This window comes from Setaria viridis, chromosome 4, assembly GCF_005286985.2.
Source record: "Setaria viridis chromosome 4, Setaria_viridis_v4.0, whole genome shotgun sequence".
NCBI lineage: Eukaryota > Viridiplantae > Streptophyta > Magnoliopsida > Poales > Poaceae > Setaria > Setaria viridis.
Genome location: NC_048266.2, coordinates 12422590 through 12438086, shown reverse-complemented (window position 1 = coordinate 12438086; position 15497 = coordinate 12422590).

Sequence of the window (15497 nt, the reverse complement as noted above, 5' to 3'; positions counted from 1 at the left end):
CGGATACGCCGAAGGCACATTTATTGAGGTTCATCTTCAGCCCGTGTTTCTTGGTGCAGTCTAGCACTCTTCGTAAATCGGCCAGATGCTCTTCGTATCCTTTGGACTTAACCACGACGTCGTCAATGTAGATTTCTACCAGAATGCCGATGAGTTTGTGAAATATGTAATTCATGGCTCTCTGATACGTGGCGCCGGCGTTCTTCAAGCCAAAAGTCATCACCACCCACTCGAATAAACCAAGGTGCCCCGGGCACCTGAAGGCCGTTTTGGGTATGTCCTCTTCGGCCATAAGTATTTGATTGTGTTGACGCCAGATTTCGTCACTAGTAAAATCGGCGCCAAGAAGAGAGGGAATCGGAGAAGCACAGTTGGGAATCGGTCGAATGGTGCTACAGTGCGAGATCGGCCAGTGACTTCTGTCTCGCTTCGGATCGGACGTGCCGGGGTCCCAATCGGTTGCCTTTTGCCGATAAGGATTCGGCCGATTAGGAGGTTGGTTTAATTGGGCCTGTATGGGCTTGGAAAGGAATAAAAGGATAAGGGGGAGATCAGCCCATGAAGCATAGAGTAACCAACCTAGCACGAATCGTGCTTGTAAATATTCGTTTTCTGTTTGAATTAGGGATAGAATTCTAGTCGGTTAGGAAGTCATCTGTACGGGGCTATAAATAGATACCTTTGTAAATCTGTAATCATCAACCAATTAATACAACAAACTACTTTTTCCTCGTACTTATTTTCAAGCAGGCGACTTCGCCAATACTTTCCTCTTTTTCACGAGTTCGTGCGGGTTGGCAGGGCTGCATCAGTTTGATCTCCGGCCGATTCTGTAAGTTCCGCTTATCGAGTAACATCTAAGCTTTAACTTCGGGCGTATCGCTGTTGTTTCGTTTAGATTTATTCACTAGTTATCGATATTTACTAGAATCATAGGGTTTTGCCTGTTTTTCTAGTTTTATCACCAGTTATCCAGCTAGGAATCGGTAGTGTCGGCTTTCTTTACATTCTGCTATCAAATTCATCTATTGCCGATTAGATCTGTTCCTAGTGTTGTTATCACAGCGTTGTGTCGATTACTCAAGTAGTTTTCTGTCTACAAGGCTACAGTGATCGGCTGCCTTATAGCCGATTTCCTTATTACGGCAAATCGGCCGATTCGCTGATAAGCTATCTCGAGATCGGAAACTTAGCCGATCGTGATTTCTGGACCTGACACGTATTCTTCCTTGCCAATCAACAGGTCAGATTGGCTGGCACGCCGCGCGAACCGCACCAGGGCAATCACCCGAACAGGAGCTAAGCAGATTCTCCCGGGTCGTGTGTCGGACGCTGCGATTCGGTTGACCGATTTCTAGCGCCAACACACTTTTGGCATGCCCGGTGGGACCAATACAACCGCCATCATGTCGAAAGCTGCTGAAGTCTCCGAAGATAACGTCATCGAGGTGACGGAAGCAGATCTGAAGGACGACCAGAAGGAAGAATTGGATAAGTATACGGCGCAGTTCCGGAAAGCTTGCCTAAAATCTTTCAGTCGCTCCAGAAGCGGGGAGACTATCAAGAAGAATCCGTTCCCTGCTCCCCGCCAGATCACGATTTCTGAGGACTCGGACAAAATGTCCGATATGATTCAACAGTCTATTTATCACGCCTTCGTTGATCAGTCCCCGGTACTTTCAAATATGGTGCACAACGCTGTTGTCAACTCCTTCGTTGGTGGGATACCTCAAGGATATAGGGGACCGGCATATTTTCAGCCGATTCCACCAAACCAGAATTATTCAAATTCGGTTTCACAGCCGATCCAATTTTCTGTCGGGGGTTCAAGTGCTTCCTCATCATCAGCTCCTATGGGGTATAACTCCACCCAACTGTCCTCCGCACCATTCCCCCCAGTTAGCCCATCACCCTGGGGGGCACCTTCAGCCACGGCCGGTCAGAATCAATCGGCCAGTCAAGGAAACCCTCCATTCCAGGCATCTTTCCAGGCGGCCATTCAGCCGACCGTACCGCCATACCAGCCTGTCGCTCCAGAGGTCAGCAAGACAGCAGAGCTCATGCTATATGATGAAACGAGTGGCTCATTCAAACAGCCGATGTTAAATACGCAACCGGCTTTCAATCAGATGCCACCTGCTTTCACTCAGCCTCAGATTATTCCGCCTCCGGTTTACCAGCACGTGCCAATACCTCAGCCAACGGTTCACCAGCAACAGCCAGATTGGTCGGCACATATTGCGAAGGTGATGCAAGAACAATTCGGCTTGAAGCCGAAAGTAAAAACTTATACCTACAAAACACCATACACGTCTACATATGACCTATTGCCGTTCACCCATCGGTATAAAGTTCCTGACTTCACTAAATTTTCGGGGATGGATGACACTTCGACCGTAGAGCACGTGAACAGATTCATCATCCAATGCGGAGAGGCAGCCACGCAGGATGCCCTACGGGTACGGTTGTTCTCATCATCCTTGTCTGGTTCGGCCTTTCAATGGTTCACAACATTGCCGCCAAACTCGATTATCACATGGGCCGATTTAGAAAGACAGTTCCACAAATACTTCTACGCCGGGGTGCATGAGATGAAGCTGTCCGATTTGACCAGCCTCAGGCAAAGAAGTGATGAGCCGATATCCTCGTATATACAGAGGTTTCGGGAAATCAGGAACAAGTGCTACTCCCTGGCTCTAAACGACGCGCAGTTGGCCGATATAGCTTTTCAAGGCCTTCTGCCCCACATCAAAGAAAAATACGCCTCACAAGAGTTCGAGAGTTTGAGCCAGATTGTCCACCGATTGTCTGGACAGGAGGTACGTTCCTTCGATCCACGGAGGAATTTCCAGAAGAAAGTAGCGTTCCTGGAAGAGTTAGAGGACGAGGAAGACGTTGAAGTCGGACTTGTGGAGTGGATCAAGGGAAAGAAACCGATATCATGCCCATTCGGCAAAAAGGAGCCGGAGGTGTTCGGTTTTGACACGACGAAGGCCGATAAAATATTTGACCTTCTCCTCCAGGAAGGACAGATTAAACTCTCGCCGTACCATACAATACCCTCTGCCGAACAACTAAAAAAGATGAAATACTGCAAGTGGCACAATGCCACATCCCATGATACTAATGAATGCAAAATCTTCAGGCAGCAGATACAGTCGGCCATTGAGCAGGGCAGACTTAAATTTGAAGTGCCGACAAAATCGGCCAAGCCAATGAAGATCGACCAGCACCCTTTCCCCACCAACATGGTTGATACGGGAAAGAATTCACTCCAAACAAAAGTGCTGACATCTGAATCGGCTAAAAAGAGTGGCGCCGTTGACCCCAGAAATCAAGCTACGCCTAAAGACGTCAAGGGGAAGCGGCGGATGGAGGATGACGATGGTGAATCGGAAGAGCCACGCATTACTTCCCAGTTCCTGCTCCAGAAGTATCAACGTCAGCATGAACGCTCAAGGTCCCGGGAAGAAGCAATGCGACGGCACGAAGATCATTGGAGGTGCCCTTTCTTCATCCACTGTTGGGAAAACAACCTCAGGCTACCTTCGGCCGATAATTGCCCAGAATGCAACGGTCCATATCGTGGCAATCGGCCGTTCAACAGGTCTCGCTCCAGAGACGGAAGGCCAGAACCGATCAGCAGGAATTGGCGCAATCAAGATGACCAGCGCCCTCCCGTGCGTGATCGGCTGGGGGGCAGAAGTGACCGATATGATCGGTCGGAAGATAGACGCCATGACAGGCAGGGGGGCAGGACTAATCGGTATGATCGGTCAGAAAACAAGGCCAACGTTCACAGCCGGCTCGAAGAGATGGCCGATGCTCGGGTGACAGACGAAAACCCGTTAGGACACGAACCGAAGTGGGAATGCGCCAAGTCAGGGGGCAGACCAATAAACCCCAGGTGGTGTCCCGATGGATTGACCAAATCTCAAAAATGAAGAATCCAACATCTCTGCCAATGGGAACAGCAAGAAGAGGAACAACAAAGCGTGACGGACAAGAAGGAAGGAAGGCCTCGGGTGTGGCGCCCCAAAAGAAACGATAAAGGAGACGACGAATCGGCGGGTGACGAGTCGGCAGCCGAGATCGGCATGGTTTTCATACTGCCGATGGAATTCATGACTCCCGCCGATCAACAGGATATATCGGCGATAGAAGAACAGACAGCACAGTTGGCTTTGGAGCCAATGATGGCCACGTTCGAGAAGCCCGAAGATGACGAGCGACAACACATGAAGGCGCTATTCCTTAAAGAGCATGTTGACGGCCGCCCCCTCACTAGACTGATGGTAGACGGAGGAGCTGCGGTCAACATCATGCCATACGCCGTGCTCCGGAAGCTTGGAAAAAGCGACGACGACTTGACCAAGACGGACATGATGCTCAAGGACTTCGAGGGGAACGTGTCAAACGCTCGCGGCGCTCTCTGCGTCGACCTCACCATCGGCAGTAAGACCCTTCCTACCACCTTCTTTATTATTAATGGCAAGGGATCCTACAACATGCTACTCGGCCGGGACTGGATACACGCAAACTGCTGCATCCCGTCAACAATGCATCAATGCCTCGTGCAATGGGTCGGCGATAACATCGAGGTGGTCAACGCCGATTCCGCGTACAGCATCGCGGCAGCCGACACATAGCAGTGGAGCTGCGAAACCGTTAGGTGCATATCCGGCAGAGTATGGGAGACCGATTTCCTGAAGGTCACCAATTTTGGCCTACAGCCGATCCGAGCAGTCGGCTCCGAAGACTCAGAGTAGATGGATCAGTTCGCCCGAGAAGATGGGAAGCTAGGGCACGGGTTCACGTCGGCCGATTCATTAGAGATGATAGACTTAGGCGATGGTACCAAACCAAGGCCGACTTATATTAGTGCAAATTTAGACCTAGAATACAAATGTAAATTGACAAATTTGTTAAAGGAATTTAAGGATTGTTTTGCTTGGGAGTATCACAAGATGCCCGGTTTAGACCGATCTATTGTTGAACATCGGCTACCCATAAAACCAGGGTATCGGCTGTACCAACAGCCCGCACGGCGCTGCAATCCTAAGATTCTACCAGACATAAAAGCTGAAATAACTCGGCTAATCGAAGCAAAATTTATTCGGCAATGCTGTTATGTCGAGTGGATCTCCAACATTGTACCAGTGTACAAGAAGAATGGAAAGCTACGCGTTTGCGTTGATTTCAGGAATCTTAATCAGGCCACACCGATGGATGGTTACCCCATGCCGACGGCCGATGTACTGATCGATGCTGCCGCGGGGCACAAAATTATTAGCTTCATGGACGGGAACGCTGGATACAATCAAATACTTATGGCCGAAGAGGACATACCCAAAACGGCCTTCAGATGCCCAGGCCACCTTGGCTTGTTCGAGTGGGTGGTGATGACTTTTGGCTTGAAGAACGCTGGCGCTACATATCAGAGAGCCATGAATTACATATTTCACAAACTCATTGGCATTCTGGTAGAGATCTACATCGATGACGTCGTAGTCAAGTCCAAAGGTCACAAAGAGCATCTGGCCGATTTACGAAGAGTGCTAGAGTGCACCAAGAAACACGGTCATAAGATGAATCCCAATAAATGTGCTTTCGGCGTATCCGCCAGACAGTTCTTAGGATTCATGGTGCACGAACGAGGAATAGAGATCAATCGGAAAACCATAGCGGCCATCAACAAAGTCATAGCCCCGCAAAACAAAACCGAACTGCAGTCTTTAATCGGCAAGGTGAATTTCATCAGAAGATTCATATCTAATCTATCTGGACGGATTCAGGCGTTCACACCACTGTTGAAGTTAAAGCCTGACCAGGAATTCATATGGGGGGAGGAGCAGCGCAAAGCATTGGAAGATATCAAGCAATACTTGGTCTCGCCACCAGTATTGGTTCCTCCTCAAATTGGTAAGCCGTTTAAGCTGTACTTATCAGCCGATGAAAAAGCTATTGGGTCGGCTCTAGTCCAGGAGTTCGAAGGCAAAGAACGAGTAATCTATTATGTCAGTAGAAGACTTCTGGACGCTGAAACAAGATATCCTCCGGTGGAGCGTTTGTGCCTATGTCTTTACTTCTCATGCACCAAACTCAGGCACTATCTACTGTCGGCAGAATGCGTGGTCGTATGCAAATACGACGTAGTAAAATACATGCTATCGCTGCCGATCTTGAAAGGACGAATCGGCAAATGGATCTTAGCGTCGTCAGAGTTCGACCTGCGGTATGAATCGGCAAAAGCCGTCAAGGGACAGGTCATGGCCGATTTCGTCGCCCAACATTGCGGACCGGAGATTGCCCTCGTGGAGCCGGCACCTTGGACACTATATTTCGATGGATCGTCATGTGGGGTCGGATCAGGAATCGGCATCGTTCTCATATCGCCTCGGGGGGCAAGCTATGATTTTTCTCTGCCGATAGAAGCCGCCGCTACTAACAATCAAGCGGAGTACCGAGCTGTATTGAAGGGCCTACAACTATTAAGGGAAGTCAAGGCCGATTCTGTTGAAATCTTCGGAGATTCCATGCTTATTGTGGATCAACTGCCCGGGAGGTCCGAATGCAAAGACGATGTATTAAGAATTTATTACGAAGATTGCTTACAGCTCTTAAAAGAATTTAGATCGGCAGTAATCGAGCATATCCCAAGGGACCACAACGAGGATGCCAACAAACTCGCCCAGCATGCATCTGGATATCGGCCAATCCTAGGCGCTATGGCTCTAGAACTCACGGCCGGTGATTGGCGAAAAGAAATTGCCGACTACCTGAAAGATCCGTCTAAAAAGGTGGAACGACGAGTACGTTTTCATGCTACTAAATACGTACTGCTCGAAGACGACCTGTTCTACCGAACGGTCGATGGTGTTCTACTCAAATGCCTTGGGACAGAGGAGGCTAAGACTCTAATGGGAGAAATCCATGAAGGGGTATGTGGAGCACACCAATCGGCCCATAAGATGAAGTGGATGATCAGGAATAATGGGTACTACTGGCCAACTATCCTCGAAGACTGTTTCAAATATTATAAGGGTTGCCAAGATTGTCAAAAGTTCGGGAATGTCCAGCGTGCGCCCGCATAGGCCATGAATCCCATTATCAAGCCATGGCCGTTCAGGGGATGGGGAATAGATCTTATCGGCCAAATTTACCCACCATCAAGCAAAGGGCACAAATTTATTCTGGTGGCTACTGATTACTTTACCAAATGGGTAGAGGCAATTCCGTTAAGAACCGTAACATCGGCTATCATGGCTGATTTTGTAAGAGATCACATCGTCTACCGATTCGGCATCCCTCAAACTATAACAACCGATCAGGGAACAATGTTCACATCGGGGGAATTCGAGGAATTCACAACTGATATGGGGATCAAATTGTTGAATTCTTCTCCGTATTACGCCCAAGCCAATGGGCAGGCCGAATCCTCCAACAAAGGGATAATCAAGTTAATCAAAAGAAAAATCGAAGAATAGCCAAAGAAATGGCATCTATGTTTGACTGAAGCCTTATGGGCGTACAGGATGGCTTGTCATGGGACCACCAAACTATCTCCCTATCAGTTGGTGTACGGTCACGATGCAGTGTTACCATGGGAATCAAGGGCGGGATCGAGGCGCATTTCGCTCCAGGACCAGGCCGATGACTACTCGTCACTTATGAAAAGGGAACTTGATGATTTGGCTGGCCAGCGATTGAGAGCTCTGATAAGTATTGAAGAGAACAAAAACAAAGTAGCCAGGTGGTAAGATAAGGAGGTCAAAGTCAAACAATTTTCCCCTGGGGACTTAGTATGGAAGTTAGTATTGCCGATTGGGTCGAAAGATCCTAAATTCGGAAAATGGTCTCCTACGTGGGAAGGGCCGTATAAAATCGGCAGATGTGCTTGGAAGAATTTACTAGAGCTCTGAACGGAAGGTACTTAAAAAGATACTACCCCAGTATATGGGTCGGAGCATGAAGGATTAACCGTAACACGATCACACACAGCCGATACAAAAACGGTTCAAACACACAGTCGTCCAAATCGGCCGATGTATTCATTCGGTACGGGCGATGGGTTACACGGCCGACAAAACGCTAGTCGCCCTTAGAACAAAAAAAATATACAAACAACTAGTTATTCTTCTTGCACTCCTACTCAGTCCGATCCAACTCGTTCATAAGACGAAGGTATTCTTCTTCTATTTCTTTCATCGAAGCCTCCACTTCAACTTGACGAGGGAGAGGATGGCTCTGATCCACGGCCGGGCACGAAGTTCCTGCTGCCGCGTCTTCAAGAACGACTCGCGGGGGAAGCGGATGGCTCCTGTCGGTTGGAGGTCGCCGGCTACCATTGCTCTCCACAAAATCCAAGACCGCACGAGCAGCCGTGGTGACATGGTCTCGAGGTTCGTCACGACGATGGCTCCTGACGATTGGAGATCGCCGGCTACCATCGCTCTCCACAAAATCTAAGACCACACGAGCCTCCGCGGTGACGTGGTCTCGAAGTTCGTCATAATGAGCCCTGATCAGCTCCTTATCCTCTGACGACAATGGGTCCTCAGAGTGTATGAGCTCGATGGCGCGTACGAGCTCAGGGCTAAGATGTTGAGGCTGGAACAAAGAAAGATTAAAAAGGGGCAATCTCTTCCTTAGAATCTAAAAGGAGAAAGGGCAGTCGAGGCCAAGGCTTCACCTTGTTGACAGAGGAAGAGGAAGCCGATGAAGACATGATGGAAAGCCGCGCCGACGAAGAGGAGTAGGAAAATAAAACCGAAAGCCAAACTGGTACTCTCGGAAGGAAGTGCCTAGGCCGGTACTTATAGGAAAAAGAGGCGTGGAAATTTGGTAAGGATACGTCCCATCGGAAATAAGAAAGGTAATAAATAGAAAGGGCGTCGCGAGGGACGGTCAAAGCAGATAGTAAATGTTCGTACAAAATAGTCAGTGTTTTACAGATTACCCAGAAGGGTATCGATAGCCGCGATCGCCCGACACTGGATCTGATCGGCAGAGTCCAGGACCCGTTGGTCTTCATCTGCCGATCCGGGGACTTATGAAGCGCTGCGGTGGAGTTTTAGGGCCTCGTGGGCCAGGCGCTGCCTCTCCTGTGTCAAATCGGCAATGACAGAAGGAAGTTCTTGGAGCCTTTTCTCTTCGGCACTGATTGCCTTGGTCACTTGCTCCATCTCCTTGGCAAGCTCCGCCCTCCGACGTTTGAGGCGGTCTATCTCACCGATGATCCCCGGGCGGGAGTCCTCCAGGAAATGGATACGCCGATGCGCCTCTTGAGCTTGACGCTTGAACGCGTCCTCCTCTTCACGAGTCTTGGCCAGCTTGGCGCGATCGGCCATGTGGCGAAGTGCTCTGAAGACGGGATCCTCATAGACTCGATGAATGCCGCTGGTGCCAAGGCTTCCTCTGCCTCTTCTGGTACTCGTCCGCTGACGTCACCGAAGAGCTGCCGAATCGGCGAAGCCTCTTCTACTAATCGGCCGATGTCCCCTTGAAGGAGGGATCGGATACTAGCAAGTTTCGCTCGGACGTCGTCAGGAATGGAACTCAAGGCGACTTGGCGGGAAGCGACTTCTTCATCATCGGAGAGGGCAACCGCAAAAGAGAAGAGGCTATTGTCGGGGGTGTCTTGTTCCTGCAGATAATAAAAAGGAGAGATGAATCGGCTGGGAGTGGAAGCAAATCGGCTGGGGAAAGCCGGAATATAACTTACCACTTTGAAGCGAATTTCTTCATGTTGCATTTGGGAAGCCGTCACGCCTTGCTCAGGGGCTTGCGCCATGGGTTCATCAGAGGAGGAAGATTCCATGATGATTGGCGCGGTGCTTGGACCAGCTCCCTGAGAAAAGGTCGGTGGTTGGGGAGCGCTTGGTGTGCCGATGACCTGTGTCAGAGGGTTGAATAAGTATATTATGCAAATACCAGGGAGAATCGGTGAAATAGTCCTATACCTCAACGGATGGAAGCAGGGGCGCGCCGATGGTCGATTGGGTTGCCGCCGATGGTTGTGTTTCCGTAGGAGCGCTCTGTGCAGTCTAAAGATAAGAAGGGTTAATATCAAAACAACAATCAGGAAAAATAAAACTTAGGTTTACCTGAACGGCCTCTAATAACAATGACGCGGCGGCTGCTCCAGCTTGTGCGATGACTTGGGTATGGATGTCTCTGGTGGCCTGAGAGGGTGGCGCGGCCGGAGTCTCTGCCGATACGAGCGTAGGAGGATCCGCCGATTCTATGCGAGCTCGAACTCGGCGGCTGGTCTTCTTGGTGATCCTCTTCTGAACTTGTTTCGATCAGCCAGCAATCACGTCTACGGACGGAGCATCATAGCCGATGAGAGGATAAGTGGTGTATGGATGATGATGCTCTATTATCCGACCACTCCGGCTGTGTGTTGGAGGCGTACGATTCTCAGCCTGAAGAAATAAGTAAAACCATTAGAATTCAATCACGTTAAGAGGAGTAAAAATCGGCTAAGGAAAAGTACCTCAGCATTCGGGTCGATGTTGGCTGGATCCAGGAGGTTGCAGTATGCCGATGCCGAATTGCACAAGAGAAATTGCTTCCAATCGGCCCACCAGAGTTTGAACAGCTGGACAGCAAAGGGAGCTACTAACCAGTTGTTCAGGTCAATGGTACTGGAGTCCGAAATCTGGTCTCGTAACCGACTGTAATCCAAACCGGATGTGAGCTCATCTCTAAACTTGATTCGGCCAGCAAAATACACTTGAATCAGCAGCTGACCCATGCCGAATTGACGTGCTGCAACAGAAGGGTTGTAGAACTCATACGTGGGGGCATCTTTCCCCAAAAAGAAGTTGGCTGGCAAGATTCCTAGCTTGATTAGCTCTTCGTTGAGCTCTTCGTCAAAACGGCCAGTGGTTGAGTCAAAGCAGGTTGGGAGTTCAAAGACTGGGTCATCCCGCTGATAAGGAAACCAAATGGTTGCATCTTCATTAAAGCCGTTATAGAAGCATCGGAAGTACTCGGCTACCTTCGTGGCGGAATATGTGCAACCTGGAAAGGCTGATGCCGCTTCACCAAAGGACATGCATCGGCGACGTTCGGTAGGGTCTTCTGCCGATTCGATGTTGGGGAACATCATACAGTCCACCCTCTGCTGAGTGATCTCGCTCATGTAAAGGTTCAGCCACAAGTTGATGAACCACCAGGGTCCGCCTAGATTTCCGATCAGCTCTCCCTTGGATAGTCTGATGCCGATTTGGTGGAGCATGTGGTACGCCGCCCCTAGTAAATGTTTCCCAAGGGGAACACGGTTTCCTCTGGACAGTGCTTCCGCTAAAGCCTGGGTATTGGTTGATGGGCCGGCGGCTCTTCCACAAAAGAAGTGTTTTTCTAACCACATCATTAAGAAAGCCGTATGCTCCCTATTCTCAACAGACCCGGTTCTTTTATTGCTTCTGATGAATCCCTTCCACCCGCCGATTCCCCTTGTGTCCAGCCGATGTGATGTTGCAGCTAAAAGGTGGAAAGGTGTGTCCGGGGAAGAAATGTCAAGGCCGGTCAACAGGACCACATCGGCCAGTGTTGGGGTCATAGGTCCGTGCCCAAATAAGAAGGCATTAAGTGCATCAGACCAAAAAATAAGAAGCCGCTATTACCAACGGCTCATTTTTCTCCATCTGGGATAAGGACAGGTTGATGCACTGGCCGATTTTGAGCTCCTCCCATGAGACGCTCTTCGACGCGGCTACCCGTTGGTACCATTCCCTCCAACCTGGGGTTTCATTCGGCCAGGACCTAAAAGTACCCAACCATTGATCTAAGTCCATGTCGGACAGTTTGAAGGGTATCCTGTGGGTTTCCAAATTGATAAGCTCTATTGGATCTGGGTTCCCCATAGGTCCGAGACAAACAAGGCCGGGATTTCCCGTAAGATGGATGGTAATGCGATGTCTAACTGCCTAAAAAAGGAAAGGGGGGTGTAAAAAAGTAAGAAATAGATCTAAAGTAAATGCATTGCCGATAGAAGAAGGATTCGGTATTAACCTCTGGGATGAAGTTCTGAGTGGTCGGCGTGGTCGCCGGTGCAGATGCGGACGATGAGGCCATGATGGGGATTGTCATTGGGATCTCCGATGAAGCTCCTTCTTCTGTGGATGGAGCAACGGCCGTCGCCACTACCGCCGGAGGTGCTACCTCTGGAACGTCGCGCGTTGGAGAGCTGCCGGAGGGAGCCGCCATTGGAGGAGAAGGGGAAAAGTAACAGGAGAGTGGCGCAAGAAAGCTTCGGCGGCAAGGGAAAGGTGCTCAGGAAAGAAGAGGGCGCGCGCGCTGAGAAAGAGAGACGTGAGCTTGAAGATGAAGTGCGGGGTGAGCCGCTATTTAAAGGGTGCTTGAAGGAGGGTAAAAATGGAATTTTCACCGCGCCGGCGTTTCGAGTTTTTCGGGAGTAGTGGCTGTCGTGGGCGCCCGTTTCGAAAAGATTGCAATCATCAGCTGGAAGACCGCGAAACGGAAGGATATTTTCATTGCGGCCGTTTCGGAGGGGAGGTTATAAAGAATTTCGAAGTAAAAGACTATGTTTTACTCCGAAACTGGGGGCATGTGTTGACGCCAGATTTCGTCACTAGTAAAATCGGTGCCAAGAAGAGAGGGAATCGGAGAAGCACAGTTGGGAATCGGTCGAATGGTGCTACAGTGCGAGATCGGCCAGTGACTTCTGTCTCGCTTCGGATCGGACGTGCCGGGGTCCCAATCGGTTGCCTTTTGCCGATAAGGATTCGGCCGATTAGGAGGTTGGTTTAATTGGGCCTGTATGGGCTTGGAAAGGAATAAAAGGATAAGGGGGAGATCAGCCCATGAAGCATAGAGTAACCAACCTAGCACGAATCATGCTTGTAAATATTCGTTTTCTGTTTGAATTAGGGATAGAATTCTAGTCGGTTAAGAAGTCATCTGTACGGGGCTATAAATAGCTACCTTTGTAAATCTGTAATCATCAACCAATCAATACAACAAACTACTTTTTCCTCGTACTTATTTTCAAGCAGGCGACTTCGCCAATACTTTCCTCTTTTTCACGAGTTCGTGCGGGTTGGCAGGGCTGCATCAGTTTGATCTCCGGCCGATTCTGTAAGTTCCGCTTATCGAGTAACATCTAAGCTTTAACTTCGGGCGTATCGCTGTTGTTTCGTTTAGATTTATTCACTAGTTATCGATATTTACTAGAATCATAGGGTTTTGCCTGTTTTTCTAGTTTTATCACCAGTTATCCAGCTAGGAATCGGTAGTGTCGGCTTTCTTTACATTCTGCTATCAAATTCATCTATTGCCGATTAGATCTGTTCCTAGTGTTGTTATCACAGCGTTGTGTCGATTACTCAAGTAGTTTTCTATCTACAAGACTACAGTGATTGGCTGCCTTATAGCCGATTTCCTTATTACGGCAAATCGGCCGATTCGCTGATAAACTATCTCGAGATCGGAAACTTAGCCGATCGTGATTTCTGGACCTGACACGTATTCTTCCTTGCCAATTAACAGGTCAGATTGGCTGGCACGCCGCGCGAACCGCACCAGGGCAATCACCCGAACAGGAGCTAAGCAGATTCTCCCGGGTCGTGTGTCGGACGCTGGGATTCAGTTGACCGATTTCTAGCGCCAACAGATTGTACCCAGCGTTTCCGTCCATGAAGCTAATAATCTTGTGTCCCGCGGCAGCGTCTATCAGCACATCGGCCGTCGGCATGGGGTATCCGTCCATCGGTGTGGCCTGATTAAGATTCCTGAAATCAACGCACACGCGTAACTTTCCGTTCTTTTTGTTTACTGGTACAATGTTGGAGATCCATTCGGCATAACGGCATTGCCGAATAAATTTCGCTTCGATTAGCTGAGTTATTTCGGCTTTTATGTCTGGTAGAATTTTAGGATTGCAGCGCCGTGCAGGCTGTTGGTACGGCCGATACCCTGGTTTTATGGGTAGCCGATGTTCAACAATAGATCGATCTAAACCGGGCATCTCATGATACTCCCAAGCAAAACAATCCTTAAATTCTCTTAACAAGTTTGTCAATTTACATTTGTATTCTGGGTCTAAATTTGCACTAATATAAGTCGGCCTTGGTTTGGTACCATCGCCTAAGTCTATCATCTCTAGTGAATCGACCGACGTGAACCTGTGCCCTAGCTTCCCATCTTCTCGGGCGAACTGATCCATCTATTCTGAGTCTTCGGAGCCGACTGCTCGGATCGGCTGTAGGCCAAAATCGGTCACCTTCGGGAAATCGGTCTCCCATACTCTGCCGGATATGCACCTGACGGTTTCGCAGCTCCACTGCTGCGTGTCGGCTGCCGCGATGCCGTATGCGGAATCGGCGTTGACTACCTCGATGTTGTCGCCGACCCATTGTACAAGACATTGATGCATTGTTGATGGGATGCAGCAATTTGCGTGTATCCAGTCCCGGCCGAGTAGCATGTTGTAGGATCCCTTGCCATTAATAATAAAGAAGGTGGTGGGAAGGATCTTACTGCCGATGGTGAGGTCGACGCAGAGAGCGCCGCGAGCGTTTGACACGTTGCCTTCGAAGTCTTTGAGCATCATGTCTGTCTTGGTCAAGTCATCATCGCTCTTCCCAAGCTTCCGGAGCACGACATATGGCATGATATTGACTGCAGCTCCTCCATCTACCATTAATCTGGTGAGGGGGCGACCGTTGACATGCCCTTTGAGAAACAATGCTTTCAGGTGTTGTCGTTTGTCATCCTCGGGCTTCTCGAACGTGGCTATCATTGGCTCCAAAGCCAACTGTGCCATCTGCCCTTCTATCGCCGACATATCCTGTCGATCGGCAGGAGTCATGAATTCCATCGGCAGTATGAAAACCATGCCGATATCGGCTGCCGATTCATCACCCGCTGATTCGTCGCCCCCTTTATCGTTTCTTTTGGGGTGCCATACCCGAGGCCTGCCTTCCTTCTTGTCCGTTGTGCTCTGTTGTTCCTCTTCCTGCTGTTCCCATTGGCGGAGACGTTGGATCCTTCGTTTTTGAGATTTGGTCAATCCATCGGGACACCACCTGGGGTTTATTGGTTTGGCTCCTGACTTGGCGCGTTCCCACTCCGGTTCGCGTCCTAAAGGGTTCTCGTCTGTCACCCGAGCATCGGCCATCTCTTCAAGCCGACTGTGAACGTTGGCCCTGTTTTCTAGCCGGTCGTGTCGATCAAACTTGCCCCCCGGTCTGTCACGGTGTCTGTCTTCTGACCGGTCATATCGGTCACTTCTGCCCCCAGCCGATCACGCACGGGAGGGCGCTTGTCATCTTGGTCGTGCCAGTTCCTGCTGATCGGTTCTGGTCTTCCGTCTCTGGAGCGAGACCTGTTAAACAGCCGATTACCACGATACGGGCCGTTGCATTCTGGGCAATTATCGGCCGAAGGTAGCCTGAGGTTGCTTTCCCAACAGTGGATGAAGAATGGGCACCTCCAGTGATCTTCGTGCCGCCGTATCGCTTCTTCCT